General features: G+C 34.7%; 1 long non-coding RNA gene across 1 annotated transcript in view; it reads left to right on the plus strand.

Annotated features, from left to right (window-relative positions):
• Positions 1 to 16753, plus strand: part of LOC108733261 — a 75490-nt gene extending 58737 nt beyond the window's left edge. The window contains exons 3-4 of the long non-coding RNA XR_001937209.1: positions 12130 to 12187; positions 16697 to 16753. This is a non-coding gene — a long non-coding RNA (uncharacterized LOC108733261). The remainder of the gene's footprint in view (positions 1 to 12129; positions 12188 to 16696) is intronic.
• The last annotated feature ends 708 nt before the right edge of the window (positions 16754 to 17461 follow it).

A 17461-nucleotide genomic window follows, 5' to 3' on the forward strand; every position in this document is an offset into this window, starting at 1 on the left:
CCTGTTCTCAGATCTCAAAAGAATGCTCGTTGGGAAAAAATTTTCGTCGAATGAAGAGGTGATCGCCGAAACTGAGGCCTATTTTGAAGCAAAGGACAAATCGTACTACAAAAATGGTATCGAAAAGTTGGAGGATCGCTATAATCAGTGTATCACCCATGAAGGGAATTATGTTGAATAAAAAAACGAATTTTGCAAAAAAAATGTGTTTTACTATTTTAGGCCGGGGACTTTTCAATTGACCTGTTACTTAAAGTGTTTTAACCCTTAAAGCCCCAAGGACTACAAATTACCAATTAAGTAATTCAAAAGCAGTTGGACTCAAATCCCTCAACACATTACAAGTGCTTCAAACATTTTGAAGAAGCTTGAAGCCTTTTTGAATAACAAATTACAATGAACTTTCATAAAATAATCCACTTACCACTCCCCAAGTACATGTTTATGAATGGGCTTGAATTACACTGCTTCTGAGCCCTGAAAGGGCTGGAAGCACATTTTCAAACACAAAAAGTACTTGAAATCTTCCTAGTTCTGTACATGAGCACAGTTGCAGTAATTTGAGAATCTCACCATCAGAATATTGCACTCTACTCCATTTCCTGTAAGAGAAGTCGTTCATATTTCGCAATTTAAAATTTCATTAGTTTGAGATTGTTACAATACAATGAATGTATTATGGTATATGTATAATTGTAATATTTTATTTTACATATGTGTAAATACCTATTCCAATCGATCAAAATATAATGAAGAAATTGATTGGTTAACTTGTAAGTCTGTATTTAAAGATCTGCTAACCGTCTTAAGCTTAAGCGAAAATTGTTATATTTATGATCGATTGATTTTGAAACGTGTTCATTAAACTTTTGTTAATCGAATACAATCGCCGTAATAACATTAACACGTGTCTACCTTACAGAAAATAACAAAAGAAACAAACAAGGAACCATCATATCGCTTATACTGCTATTTCGATTAAGGTGTGAAATTGGACAAAGAAAAGATATTATCGAAAGGTAATTGATTGAACGTGTTCTGTTGTTCTTTACAGTTTACTATTGAACTTTAGATAATCGAAAAAATGGTGTATACAAAAATATGCGATCGCATTATTAATATTTAACTTAAATTTCCTTTTCGAAAAAGTAAGGTGGGATTATTTCGAAAACACTCATTGAAATAGCATCACATTTAACTGAGCAACATTGAATTTAAAGGTCTGAAGTAATTTCAAGACGCTTAAGTTACTGATCAGAAATTTATCGAAATTACCGGTTCTCATCAGCACGCCGTAGACGGGCTCGATAAAGTACTGGCCAAACCCAAGAAACCCCTAATATGTTAGTTGATGTAATATTAAAATACAGAGAAATGTCCAATAGATGTCGATACTCTACCTGCATTTGGAAAATTTCTGCAATAGTTTTGATGTTTTAAATGCAGAAAACTTATACATGTTTGTTCAGAGCAAAAATTAGTGATTATTCAAATTTAAGTAGTCTAATAACAGTTATAGATATTACAATTTTGGTACTTTGTATCGTTGTAAATCATTTTGAGTGTTCGTTTACCAGTAAATTGTATTGTGTTAAACATTAAAGCATTAAAAACATAGTTTCACATAGCCTACAAACACTTTTGTGTTGGTGTTCATCAGAATTTTTAAATATGTACCAATTTTTGTTACATTCTGATGTCATACTTTTATCCATTTGTTCAATAAGTCTTCATCATCATCATCATAAGGTCGTCAGTCCTAAGACTGGTTAGACACGTACCTCCACCCTTTCCTATCCTGAGCTAAGTCTTCATAATTTAGAAAATATTCCTCTTCATTTAAATTATCCAATACTTTTAGTCCAGGAAACGTGTAGGTTTTGACCTCGCAATTTTCTCTAAATGAATCGATTAACTTGAAATTTTGTCTGTAGATAGGGAATAGCCTAAGGATCAAAATCTATATTATGACAAACGGCGCTTTCGTTCTGGGAGTAGTTACCACCCTATCTGTGAAAAACGTCCTTCTCTTCAAAATAACTCCAAAACTACTGGTGATACGTAAAAAATGCCTCAGTATCATATTGTAGCTTTCCTAATTTTAAACATTCTATTCACCGGAAATTTTCTGTACGACAAAAATTAAGTGTGATATAAACGTTTAAATCTACCTTTTTGACTTCTTTAAGTTCATCTCCTTTTAAAAGTAACAGTTTTAAAGGGACTGTAAATAGCCTTGTAGCTCCTGTAAAAACCTACAAATTTTACTCACCCTAACATTTGATATAAAGTTTTATAGGTTTTATCAAAAATGGGTAGCCTTTACCACTAAAAAATGAAGAGCGCCCATCGCCATACTATAGATTTTGAAATTGAGGGTAAGTTAAGTTTAATCCCAAATTTCCATGCAAAGCGATGCATTTTGAAAAAATTGCGAGATTATGTACTATTTTAAGCTATGTTTCCTGGACTATTTTCCACATTAGTATTAGTATTGGTAAGTAGACAGCTCTAGTCGGACAGCCTCCTTGTCATGAGTCTTCCGAGATACATTTCTCTATTTATTCAGTGGATAAACGTTTCATACTGAGAAGTTTGGACGAAAATTGGTGAAGACGAGGTTGAAACAATTCCGAATAATGGCAGGAGCGTTTCCTAATTTAAATTTCATCTCGAACGAGCTACCTGTTGTACGAACTAAGTGTGTGAGAATCGTCAGCGGCAAATGCTTCGCCGCTAGCTTCACTTACAGAACAAATATTAGCCGAGGGGATCGCCTTCTCTCTCCCTCTTATCTCTATCTCTCTATGTAACTTGTGCTTTCTACTTTTCTCTCTTTCCTAATTTATTCGCTCGACAATTCACCAAATTTAATCATTTCCTTCGGCCCCGAAAACAGACCGAATTAGACTGGAACGAGCCGTGGAACCGAACTATGACCGGAAATCAGAATACGAATAACATTAAATTATTACTTGAGCAATCGAAGGTTCACGAACACAACGTTTAATCACTTAAAAATAACGGAAATGATATACTTTATATCTACCATTAATACTTTAAATAATCGTTTCCAATAGTAATACAGAAATGACTGCCATGAAATTTAGCATCTAAAAGTGAAAAATTTCTGACAGTTGACTGATCTAGAAAATTCACAATCCTTTCAACTTGATTACCGTCGCGTCGCTAAAATAACAAATAAAGATAAGATCCAACTCAATATTTTTTGTAGTTACATTAATGAATTGATTTTTTAAATTAACTTTACCTCAATACCTTAGATAACCTCAAATCAATGAGGAAAAATTGTTGCCGCTATTACTCCCTCGCTGCGGGAATCGAAGGTGGGTCCCTGGTTTTAAACTGTAACTTTTAACTTGTGGGTGTTTCATTCCCACCAGCCAGTAATGCTGGTGGGCGGGCAGTCCCTCCGGACTACGCCGGAAGGTAGGGCGGAAGGCCCTCTTCAGCCTGCTTTCAGGAATCGTGGGAATGGGTGGGTGGTGGTTCGGGTGAGAAAGTTGAGACGGACGAAATGGAGACAGAAGAGAGTGAAAGATTATCTGTGGAATATTACTGCCTCAGCATTTGCCTAAGTGATCCAAGGAAACCACAGAAAAACTTGGACCAAGACAGACGGACCCGGAATCGAACCGGCGTCCTCCCGAATGCTAAGCAATGGTCTAGACCTCTAGGCCATGCCGCTCGGTTCCTGGTTTTACGCACCAGTACCATTTATAAGAATTGATTTACCAATGCCTATCCCTACAAAAATTCAAAGTGTCTCAATATTTTTTATTTTCATTGAGTGGAATATGAAATATTTTCCTTCACTATAGAAGCTATGGTTGTAATTGTTTCACTTACGATAGGCGGGAGTTTCATTAGAAGGGGTTTCAGTTTAAAATTGAAAAGATCGAAGTCCTTATAAATTAACAACTTTTCGAAAAGTCCCGCTCAAAAATTTAACCTTCTAACTCAAATAGGAAATAAAATTTAGAGGATTCGATGTTTAGATTTTATGGCCATCATCCAAGATTTGATCCCTCTCCTTCAAGATAGAATCGTTTCTTCAGTGCCTTTAGTTGACATCCTCAAGGATGACGACGAAGGTTTAGATGTAGATTCCTGCGGCTTCCCATGTTGTGCTGATACTCAGCAATGGATTCTGCGCTCCCGTCATAATCCTTGAGGATACCAATCAGAGAAGCTTGTCCCGTGGGATAGCTATCAAACCCGAATTTTCAAACAATGCCGCCAGTGACAGCCTTTCATACGAAACTTAATTAGACTAATTAATGTAAATAGGAGCATTAATCCGTGATCTGGCTCCGGTAGGACTGTCCCTTGTCTTCAACTTTTTCCTGAATTAATGCGTAACGGTTTTGCAATAAGAAGAAGGCATTATAACGGGACCGAACATTAGCCAGTGACGACACAAAAACACGACTACCTTTGCAGTTCAGTAGAATCGAGTCCGATGCAATTTTACAGTTAAATTAATGGCCGTAATGACTCGGTGCTCGCATTTATCATTCTCGTGCGGCGCAATTCAGGTGCAATAAATTTTAATTTCCAATTTTGCAGAACAAACACTCCGGGGCTATCCCGTCGACCTTTAATGTCGCGACGATTTCATTCCTAACTTAAGAGCCATTACTCATAAATGTTGCACTTCAACAAAAACACATGCACACAGTCTCTCAATTTGAAAGTTCCCTGGTTTAATTAATTACCGTAGACAAGCACATAAATGTATATGATAAGTCTATAAAAAATAGTAAAATCATGAATAGTAGTGCGAGTCGAAAATAAGCGTTAAAGCCGTTAATATGTCTTCAAATATAAATAAACATCTCTTTGATATTTAAAGTAGAAAATGGTACCAACAACAGCACATTTGAGCAATGGAATTGTAGTGGATAAAATGGTCAATTTTTCCGTGCAGTACTGTACGTATTACACGCTCCTCACCGGTTAAGAGTTTGGCCGAGAGTTGTCTCCTTCCTTTTCTGGTCTAATGCTGTTCTTTTCTACGTTGCGCCGGTCAAACTGAAGGTCACATCGCTACAGAAAGTAAACGAAGTATATTAGTTTAATGATATAGTTGGGACGTTCAAAATTGGGATATCCCGCAATAAAACTGTCGCATTTAAGTACTTCTTTTAACTTACTAACTAGAGAAGTTGCTAACAGAGCGCCTACTTTTACTCACGACAGACGTTGCAGGGAATATCGTAAGCATAGAAAAGAGATGTCAGGTAGCAATTGCAGCGGACACTAATAAAGAAAAGGAAATACCATTACACCACTTAATGTGTATTGGAAAAAGATGCAGACAGGCACAATTGGAGTATGTTGCCAGCATAGGACTTTAAATAAAATTCAACATTCTGTGGAATTTAGGAAAGAAAACACGCTTGTTTACAGATATAATTCCAAACAGGCAGTTATAAAGCCGACCCTGATCTTTTGCCTACCTATGCAACCTCTAACCGCTGCACCGCTTACTATTATGGGGTTATTTCTTTTTACTTTATATGTACTACTCATGAAGCTTTTCCTAACTTATCAAGGGCGTGTTTAAAACGCAACAAATGACTACAGTTCCAGGGGAAACAAGAAGGAATATACGTCTCACAGATAATTTATTGCGGAGTTTGTCAATTTTGATTGTTCCAACTATAGCAGCAAGTAAATTTATTGATGTTTTGTTGTCCTGTCTACGGCGTACTGATGGGAACCACAGAATTCGCCGATTTCAACAGATCACCGACCACAGTGCTGTTGGTTGGTTTTCTCATACAGACATCAAATGTCCCAATTAGTACAGTGTAAAATGAAAATCGACATTCATCATTTCAAACTTTTGCTTTACTTATAATCACCTTTTCTAGCGGCAAAGTAATTTAATCTATACTGACATTTACTCAAATAAAATCTTAATATCTTTCACAATTCACGCACGTCATCCATATTGATTTTAATACCATATTATTGCGATGCCGACGTCATTATATGCTTTAGAAAGCTTGTAAAGAACCTTTCATTAATATCTATTTGCTCCCACAAAACCTATAAAATTAAATCAACCGAAGTGACTAAAACGAGATAACGTACAAGTAATTATAACTTTTTAACTCGAAAAGATAATAAAGGCAGAACAATCGCTTGATGAAGTAAAAGGAACAGGAAAGTTAGAATTATTTTCGTGTCAAATTTTGAACCACGGATAAATAATCAAAGTCGAAGATAAAGGATCGCGGATGATAACGATAAATAAATATGTAAATAACTGAGAATAGCGCGGCAGAACTTTTATAATTTTTCTTCTCAAGTTGAAATTATTTAGAAAAAAATGGAACTCAAAGAATTATTCAGACAATTTTCTCTTCTGTTTCCGCAAGAATCGATATTAAATAAAAGTATGGCTTGGTGGATATACGTATATAAATATACATTTAAAATGCACCCTTACTTTCTTAATTCAAAGAAAGACATCCAATTAACTTTCTTTTAGTATAATTGCCTGCTCTCTCTGTTTGAATATTCATTTTGAAGGCGTTTATTAAGAAGTTGTTGAAATGTCTCGGTGGCTGACAAGGGACAAAAGATGCTAATTCAGTTTCATCCCCAGAGATTTTTTGGAGCCGAAAGAGACTTCCAATTGACTTTGTAGTTCGTTAAGAGGCCCGAATATGTTAATCAACTTCCTTTGTCAATCTTTCATCGGATATCAGCTTCGGGCAACGACTTTATTGACATAAAATACGAGTATATAGGAACACTGTTTTTGATGAGATGCTGGAAGCAAAAGCATATAAATGTCATGGTCCTCTTTGGAACTTATTTTACTAACTATTATAATATGAAAGTTTCACAAATAAAATTCTTAGTTGCTAATTGACCATATCATGAAATAGCCGTGTATTTGGTTATTGTTATATCGTCAAAATATCTCTATTCATTGATGTTGTTTAGAAAATACCACAAATGGCGCGGTAAACGTCATCTATAGTTCGGTGCTACATTTTAGGATTACGTATGCTCCAACAATTCGTTTCAGCAAGTAGATATCCATACATTTAAATGGACCTTCTTGGAGCATACGTAATCCTAAAATGTAGCAACGTACTACAGATGGCGTTTACCGCGCCATTTGTGGTATTTTCTAAAACGCGCTGTTAAGACACCAGGTAAAAGTTGGTCTGTGTTCTGTCGGGCTGCCTGCGACACGCTGATGAGATCCGAAAAGGTCGAAATCGCGATCCGCTTCTGGCAGTTTAAACAGAATACAGACCACTTCGAATTATTTTATTCCAGAATATGTTACTATTCCTCAAAATGGTCGACTATTTTATAACATGATCAATTTACAATCTGGTTATGATTTTTTAATACATGTGTAATCTAAGTCCTTATTAATAATGGAGTTTCAACGCCATCAATAAAAATGTATACCACAAGAGGAAGAATGAAGTCAGTTTGTATTTATAAAATAACAGAATGCTAAAGTCTATAGTAACTAGTTAAATTACAATTATTTATTATATTTAAACCACATTTGCTTGTGATGTCTAACAAAATAATGAATAACAACCTAGTAATAATAAGATAATTTCCGAAATCACTCAACCGATTTCAATGAATTTTGTAAATGTGCTTGTGTGGTTGGTTCCAATTTAAAATGATTTAAAATGTAGGATAGTTTTGATGATCTAAAACTTTTTTTTTTAATTTTTCAACAATTTGTTTTTCGAGTTTCTTATCCAAAAATACACGTAATCCCACATTTTAACTTCTCTAAACCCCCACCAACCCTTCAATAATTTTTAATGCAGTTTATTTTAAAAGAAAAAAGGGATATAATTCATGAATAATGAGTTTCCAAAATACTACTAAAGGTGTAAAATGGGGGTTTGCGATAAAATAAACTTTCGACAGGACAAAGCCGCAAGCGACTGTTAGTGTATTATCAATTAAACCTATGCGCAGCCAAGAAAACTCCTCTTATTTTTTCAACATTAATAAAAAATACCTGTTACATACATGCTACAGTTTAAAATAATAGAAGCTACTTAATATTCAAAAGGTTGTTTTCTGCAGAAACAAAGACACAAAGAAATCTGTACTTCAAACAAGTTGCATACAGTCCGCAAAAAAATAAAAATAAAAAACCTTTTCCTTGCTTACAAATGTTTTCTACGTGTTTTCCGTCTTTTACATTTATTATAAACTTCACGTACATGTAACGTACTTATTCTCAAGCATTCTAGGATAGCTCTCCTTGAAAAAACAGGAGATTAACATGCGGCGTATGTTTCTTTGTTTGTGGGAAATTTTAAACCATTTTATAGATACACATGAAGTAACGCATTATTTCTCTACTAAAATCATTTTTAAAATCGTTTTCCTTTCGGTGTCATTCGCAAAGTTATTGAGAAACAAAATAAACTTTATTATTGTAAATTTTTTGCCTACCATATATTTCTGATTTTCAAACTAATGCTTATAACCATCAACTACAGTTTTGCAAAAAGGGGTCTAATTTTTAAATATTGCTTTCCAAAAGCATACGTTCAGTATAAATATTCCTGCCTTCCTGTGTGTAAATGTATGTTTAATTACGATAATATCATAAAGTCATTTGTCCACAACGTTTAAAGAGAAAACTTCGTTATCATCATATAGCACCTCCAGACGAAGCAAGCTAAATATTTAATTATTTGGGAACTTCTTGATTCTAATATGTGTCCAACCAGGCTTTCACGCTTCTGTCTTCTAGACCTATCAGGTATCTAAATAAAATATCATCATGAAGGTTAACGCTTTTTAACACATTTGTTGAAACTCAGCTGCAAAGATAAACTCAATCAAGAAATAAGGCTTACTAAAATTTAGACAGTCCTTATTAATGAAGGTACAAGTCGTTCGACAAAATAAGACTGTAAATTTCTTGAAAGTTTAACAACAGTAGTCCACACTTTCACAGAATTCAACCTATCGTCATAACTGGGGGGTTGCTCCTGTTTTATTTAGATTCCTACCTTGTGTTTTACTAACCATGGCGCATCCCGAGATAAAATGTTCAGTCTGTCAGAGTCTTTGAAAGCGAGACTCGAGTCTCCGTCTCTCATCGGGTCTCTCTGGTGTCACTGAGAGAGACTGTCAAAAAAACTGTTTAGAGTCTCTGAACGAAAGACTCGAGTCGTTCATAGAGAGATCCTCATTTCGTATCCAGTCTCTGAACGACAGACTCGAATCTCTCAATAAGTGGTGTCTCGACAGGCATGTTTAAAAGTTCAACATATTTCAGAGATCCCAGTCTTTCTACGAGAGACTCGAGTCTCTCAATTTTTCAGATTTATTCAATCAGTCTCTCTGTGAGAGACCCGAATCTCTGAATTAACAATTTTATCGTCTCATACAGAGTTTGTGGGAGATCTATAAAAACACCTGGGCAATAACTGAGAGACTGTGAAAGACGCTCTTAGAGACGCTGAAAGACTCTGAGAGACTGAAGAGAGACTGAAAATTTTTGTCTAGGGATTGAAGGATTTAGATTTGCTCAATCACCACATGGATGCGGAAACCATTGCTGTCAGTTTTATCTTGGATCTAGGTGGGTAAGCAAAATCTCTTTAGCTCGTACCAGGCTTAGCAGGTTTAGTATATACCCGAGCAGGATATCCCTTCCTCCAGGATGCAGGTTCTAACCATAACCACCAACAATCTAGCCTCCAGGCTGCTCGGACCTCCCATAGTTCCAGTCTCCATCACTGGTCGAAGGTTTGAGAAACAAGTCCCCCTCCCGGTCGAATTACCTGTACTCCGACACTAGTAAGTCATCTCGGGTACTCGAGTTGATGGGATCGCCATCTCCATCTGATCATAGACAAGTCTTTTAATACAAATAAAATGGGATTTCCTGAAGGATGCACGGATGCTTGTAACTTAATAACAGACAAATGAACGAAGCCTCAGGCAAAAGGCTATTTTATTATAGGATCATAATGCTTACAATACTTGCAATAATAGGTACATTAATTCTCAAATCGAACCAATCAATTCCTTTTGTTTATTTCGTGGATATTACAATTAAGTCGGAGCATGGCGATTTAAGACGTAGGTTCTACGGCTTCATTACAACGCAACGTTCCGTCCCGTCCGTTAGTAAATTATTACCGATGCGGTCCCTTCATTAGATTACGGTCAGATATGTGCATTTGTTGTGTTAATTATCTTTATCTGATTCCGCACCCCCTCGAGCATTCGTCGGCGACGGACGGGTCCGAGTTGAAGCAGAGAGTACTTATAAGCACACCGGGAACCGCGGTTTTAGTCGGCGGTACTTCGGCATAGCCGCACAGCTATCGTAGCAGTCCGTGCGCGGCGACGACTACGTCCCATTAGGAAGAAAGGACCCTTGTAATTAGCGAATGCGGATAATTATTGAGGACAGGTGCAAAGCACACTCGCGTGGCCCACTAAAAGCAAAATAATTATTATTTAGAACCTGTTCGCCGAGACCTTTTAGACTGGTCCTTCGGGTGAGATAAGAGGTACAGTCTGACAGTCGTTTGATATTATTTTAATTTACGAATTCGACATTTGAACCTGAATCTAGAATTACAGCTTGAGTTTTATGATGATCTCGCCAACGAATAAACAATGAAACTTATAAATTATTTTAAATATAGAAATTTACCCGAGATAAAAATGTTCAGTCTCTCAGAGTCTCTGAAAGCGAGACTCGACTCTCCGTCACTCTGGTGTCCATGAGAGAGACTCGCAAAAACACTGTTTAGCGTCTCTGAACGAGAGATTCGAGTCGCTCCTAGAGAGTTCCTCATTTCGTATCAGTCTCTAAACGAGAGACTCGAATCTCTGAACGAGAGACTCGAATCTCTCAATAAGTGGTGTCTCGATAGACATCGTTCGATTCTCTCATACAGAGACTGAGGGATCCATAAAAACACCGAGGCAGTAACTGAGAGACTGTGAAAGACTGTGAGAGACGCTCTCAGAGACGCTGAAAGACTCCGAGAGACTAGAGAGAGACTGAAAATTTTTGTCTAGGGTGACGATTTTTGTCAGGACCGTACTCCATGTTAAGTGTACAAGTTTTCATGAGCTTAAAAGAATTAAATAGTTCTTGTTAAATACAATTACAACAACATCGTAAATAGAATAATACCAAAAAAATCTTACTCCTATGTACCACATGCTTAAAATGAAAATTATATATTTTAGATTTTGTATATTTGTATTTTAAATAGAAATAACTTCTAATATGCGCATCTCTTGTATGAATATATTAATAGTTATTGCAGGTACCTACCATCTAATGTGTATGTAGGTGCATGCTTCCAGAGAGGGTTATCATAAACAGCGGGTTATCGTCACGACGACTATTAAAATAGAGATCGTTTAGTAGCAAAACAACGACAATAAAATCGCACATTAAAGCGCTTGGCACTCATCAGTACCTTCGACGACTGCTGAGAAGCTCATTGTTGCAGTAGTGCACATAGTGATGCACATCCGGATGCGATAAACTGTTTACCGAGCATACCTATAAATTACTCATTTCTTTGTTGATAATTTTTCTTTTTATGTCGTACAAACAAAAATACATAATTCGGTGAACGTGTTGGAATAAACTTTATTAACCTTGTTTAACTAGGAGATGTGTTAGTTTCTTTATTTAATGGTATGTGGGGACTGATTTTGGAAATTAACAAATCAAAGTTGAAAGCTGTTTCATTGTTTTAATGTTTTACGATTATCGTGNCCTCTACCCCTCCTAACTCCTGTTTCTGCCTCTAATATGTCTCTGACTAGACCTTCATGCCTAAGAAGGTGTCCTACCAACCTATCTCGTCTATTTCTTATTGACTTACATAGAGTCCTCTGTTCTCCTATTCTTTCTAATGCCTCTTCATTTATAACCTTTTCTATCCACGTTATCCTCATGATTCGCTTGTAACACCACATTTCGAATGCTTCTAACCTTTTCTTTTCCGCCGCGTCCACTGTCCATGTTTCGTACCCGTACAACACCGTGCTCGAAACATATCTACACTGAAGTAAAATGTTGAACTTACGACTTTTTTTTTGTTTCAGTTTCCAATTGATTCTAACTTGCACTATAGTAAACAACATCAGCTACAAAAGGTAAGAGGTAAGTCTCATTTAAATTTTGTATGTAATAATTTGTCTGAAAACTAAATTTATGATTTCCTTGTTTCTTGAGTTACATTCAAAAGAATCTATTGTCTCTCTATGCAATCAAAACCATCAACTAGGTACGTACCTGATCTTCAGGTAAATTATATATATATATATATATGTATGTCGTCAACATTTCCGTACCATAAATCTAGAGACAACTGATAAGCAGCGAAATGCCTTGCATAAACGAATGATTAATGGAAAGCGAAAGAGAGAGTGAAAGTGTTGACAGAATCATTATTGTATCTTGCTGACCAACACGTAAAGTATGAAGACATAAATTATAAAACGAATGATTGTTACACCTGCTTTGATTTCATAAAATTTGCATTTTGTAATTAAACGGATATATGGACCAAAAATTCACTACTTCGGAAATTGTCTAACAACGTAACAAGAAGTCTTAAAAATAATTCTTATTTTTCTAAAATTGAAATGAGAAAAATCGTCCTTATCCAAGTATGATTTATAGATCCTTCAGTACTGTGAAAAATGTTGTACGAAGTTTACATAAAATTTGACAAAGTCTGGTCTTTAATAAAAATTCACATTTTGTTGCGGTTGGGTGTTTTCCACAATGTGTAATCTTTTTTCTTATGAACTGAGTCCATTTAATCTTCTAATAATTGTGTTAGTTCACAATTGTGTATAGGGTTAATAAGAAATACATATACTACATATCTAACTGATATTGATTGCCGAGATTCGAATTTACAATCCCATAACGGATACCCACGCGTAAGACGGGGTAAAGTAAGCCAAAAGGTACCTATTATTATTATAATCGTCTTTAATAACAAGGTAGTATCTTGAAGCACTCATTCATTTTATAGTAAAATCGTATTTTTTCACCAGTGACAAGCATTTTTGCAAGATTGAGACCAATACCAAACGAACAAGACCAAGACTAAAATCAAGACCGCATGAACAAGACTAAAACTGAAATCAAGACCGAATATGCAAGACTAAGACCAAATACGCTAAACTAAACCAAAAAACCAAGACCAAATGCTAAAAATATTTGAGCAACACTAAGACCAACACAGTCTTGGTCTTGGTCTGTGCTCATCCCTAATTTTCACTCGGTATATCTCTAGTCGAGCTACGACTCTAATGTTTCACTTTTTGCAAGTTTTTCGCTATATTTTATTGCCCATTAAAAGTCATGGCTTGTCCAGCTTGTAAAGGTAAAGTGTTTTATCCGACATTTTGGCAAACGAAGGGTGAAATTGTTTCCCGAATGATGCAGACAGACGGAACGCCGCGGTCGTGGATGCTCTACAATAGGATTGAAAATCCAATTCCAGGTGTGTCCATGCACTACACCGATTAGTCACATTCTATTAAAATAAAAAAAAAGAACGACGTCCACCTTTTGCTCAACGGAAACGGTGTGCTGCGCTGGACTTGCAGGCACTTATATTAAACAACGGGTTTTCGGTCGATCTTTTTTATTTAAATTGACCATTGTAAAATACGAATGAAATGTAAAGTCAAAATTAATCAGCTTTTCAATTAATTAGAATTGCATTTTGTATAGGGTGTTTATAGATTATAAACTCAACGCTTACTATTATTCAGTTTTAACGGATAAAGAAATGAATCGCAGATGATGTTTCTTGATGCCTAATGATTCTGATAGATTTGCAATTCGTTAATTGTTTTAAATAAATGGAAGGTAATTTAGTTACTCATTAGCAATTTTTTATAATACTTGGACGAATAAGAATCTGATGGATTTGTACTACTGATTTTAGCAACATTAACATTAAAAATAATATAGAGGAAGCCCATAAAGGGTTTTTTGATCAAAAATTAAATGAAAATTAACGAAAACAAATAACAGTCAATAAAGTTATGATTAATATACTCTTGTATTAGGCCAATAGGATTAGGTATCCTCTAAAGAAAATGCCTAACTCCAAAATTTTAAGATTTTTTTAGATGTTTGATCTTTCTTTGTATAAAATGACTGGGCTATTTGTAATATATTTTGGCAATGGTTTATAAGTCAATTAATATAAAAAGTAGGGTTTCATACATATTTTACTTTGTTTGACCAGTGACCAGTCACGGCTTGCCATCTTGTTGGACCTAAATCCAAGACTATGTTAAATGTCTAGATTTTAATTGAAAACGAAAACATTTAATGTAACTTCTTCATCCACGTAAAGATTATGAAATTAAGGTTTTATTATTACATCAGAAACAATTTCTTATCAGAATTAGTGGGGCAAATTTCTTCTGCACACATTCCTCATATTTATTAACGATTTATTAAGATGGTGACCCCGTCCCTTGCCTGATGATAATCCCTTACCTAATGAAATTAAAATTTTCTTATTACCTCAGAAACAATTTCCTATCAAAATTTAGTGGAGAAAATTTCTTTTGCGTACATTCCTGATATTTTTCAACGATTTAAAGTGATGATCCTGTCCCTTGCGTAGTGACCATTCCTTATCTAATGATTTCACTCATTATTTATTTAAAAAGTCGTGCTCTGAGCAAGTTGCGTTACTTTATTCCTAGTATAGCGTTATTACTTCAACGTATTTGTATCATTTTCTCAAGATTAAAAGCCTGACAAGAAAACAAATATTGACATGATACGTAGGCGTCTTACGTTCTACTTTCTGACAACTCTACCATTCTATAAATCGAAAATTTCTTTTCAGTCAAGCTAAATCAAATATAAATTCAATTCAAATGTTAACCGCTCGAAGCAAACAAACAACTTGACTGAAAAATAACCTCCCAAGTTTCCGAAACTGACGCCTTGGGGAACAGGCAGGAGAATTGTAAGATTTACTATTATTTACTTATAGTATAACGTGCTCTTATTATTTCTGTAATGCGACTTTGGATTATGCCCACGTTGTAAACTTTATCACCATGGAGATCCTTTAAACTGTAATGCACAATTCTTAAAGAATTTGAACAGTGTCATTTAGAATTTTTATTTGCTATTATGCGCCATTAAAACATGTCTAGATTTCGTAAGGAGAGATCTATTAGGTCTTAAACAAAACAAAAGTAGGAAACTCCAGATAATAAACGAAATTGTAGGATTAACAGAACAGAGAAATACAGGAACAGGTTACACGAAGAAGGTTAAAAAAGATGTAAGGCGATAAAGCGGGAAATAATTAAGTCTAAGACGACTAGGGAATAGTACATTGATATGAGGTATAAAGAAATCAAAGAAAAGTTTGATGCAGATTAAACAGCTGATGTTTGAAATATAAGGAAATGGAGCTTTATAGAATGTAGAGTACAGTAGTAGGTAATAATATAAGAAACGAGGCAGAAGTTACATTTTGATAGCAAATGAGAAAAAGGCAGTTAAATGAAAAGAATATTTAGAGAACCTATACGTAGGTCAGGAGCAGATACATTATTGAAGGAAGAAATTGTGGGAATAAGTAGATGAGCTAAGATACCTCTAGGTATAGATGGTATACAGGCGGAAATTTTAAAATATCCATGCCAAAAGGTTAGAGATCGTATGTTTAGGATAGTAAAATCACATATAAGGGACGGGAAAGTTTCGGAGGACTATAAACAGAACGTACTAGTATCCATGTGGTGTCATAAGGGAATGATGAATTTACAGTGGATAGAGAAGGTTAGAAATAATGAGGTATTAGAAATAGTAGGAAAACAAAGGATGCGTGGAAGTCAACAAGAAACAGGCAAGATAGGACACCTTCTCAGACAGAAACAGGAGCTAATAGGCATTCTATTAAATTACTGTTCACAAATGGAATGTTGAATATCCTAGTTTTAGGAAAATACGAAGATTAGCTGAGGGTAGAAAAAATGGAGGTTGGGATGCTATCAGTCTTAGGACTGACGACTCCTTGATGAGGATGATGATGATGATCATGCGCGAGAAGTGACTCTATAGCAGTACTAGTGGTTAATGGTCAGTTTATTTTTTTTGTCATTTGAATCTATATTTGAATATAGGTATATTTTATGCTTCAACATCATATTGTTACAATCGGAAATTTTCGAACTTATTTTTTTACTTGCTTTACACCGATTTTGCTGTGTAAAAATTATGTATTTATATTTACACTCCCCATAATTACATAGATCTAACGTTTTTCTTTATTTTTGGCATTATTCTTGGTGTAACTATACAATTCTAACAAATTATAAATTTGCTTGTAAAAGTTGTTATATGTACGTACTTTAAAATTATTTTTATGATACGATAATTTCTGGTATTGTCTTTTAACCAAACGAATGGTATAATTGTTTTTGTTTTGTCAGATACAGAGATAACAAGATAATTAAAGTTTTGCTTATAAAAACGGAACCCTTAAGAAATGGGTAAGGCATTTTATGATATTTATCGTATATTCCAGATGTGTTAGATATAAAAATAGTTTTGCAGTATTACATTTCTGTTTTATTCGTTGTCTAACAATAATTTATTTCTTTTTGATAGTGAACAAAGTGGCAACGTTGGATTTATACAAACGCCGTAGGTCATGCGATAACACAGTAAAAAAGCCTATTTTTTTCGTGTCCTTCACAGATATGTGTCATCAAGAAAAGTCGTTTAATTTAGCACAGTTGCCTGGAAATATATTAGTAGTATTGAACGGGCCAGTAACAGTGCAATATGGAAATAAGGTAATTTACAAATAATAAAAACGCATTATAATATTTAGAGGTTAGCTGTTGTAATAATTATAAATTGCAAGGAAAATGTTTAATCATTAAAAGTATACTGATTCAAAACAAACTAAAAACAAAAATTCCATTTAGAATAGCAATTTATAATATTACTTATGCTTACAGAAAATGCTGTTTCTTTTGTACTAATTAAACCGCTGTATTATTTAACATATTTAGGTACATATTGACACTGATTCCTTAGAGTGGAATCTCTCATGAGCGGACTTCGACGGGATTACGAAAAATGTCTGCTCAAGAGAAATTTCCACTTAAGGGAGATTTATGTTAAGAAAAATACTTATACTTATAACATACTTACATATTTATATTAATACTGTTATTTATTATTTATGTATTTTAAATAATAATATTACACATTACGTTTAAAAGAAAGGGATAATTCAAATTTAAGTTAGATAGCATTTAAAGCTGTGTGCATGTATTGTACATTTGTATATATTTACTTTCACAAACAGGAGCAAGAAACAAAAATATATTATATTAAACTCTAAACTGAAAATTAAACGTAAAA

The sequence above is a fragment of the Agrilus planipennis genome, unplaced genomic scaffold (genome assembly GCF_000699045.2).
Source record: "Agrilus planipennis isolate EAB-ADULT unplaced genomic scaffold, Apla_2.0 scaffold1, whole genome shotgun sequence".
NCBI lineage: Eukaryota > Metazoa > Arthropoda > Insecta > Coleoptera > Buprestidae > Agrilus > Agrilus planipennis.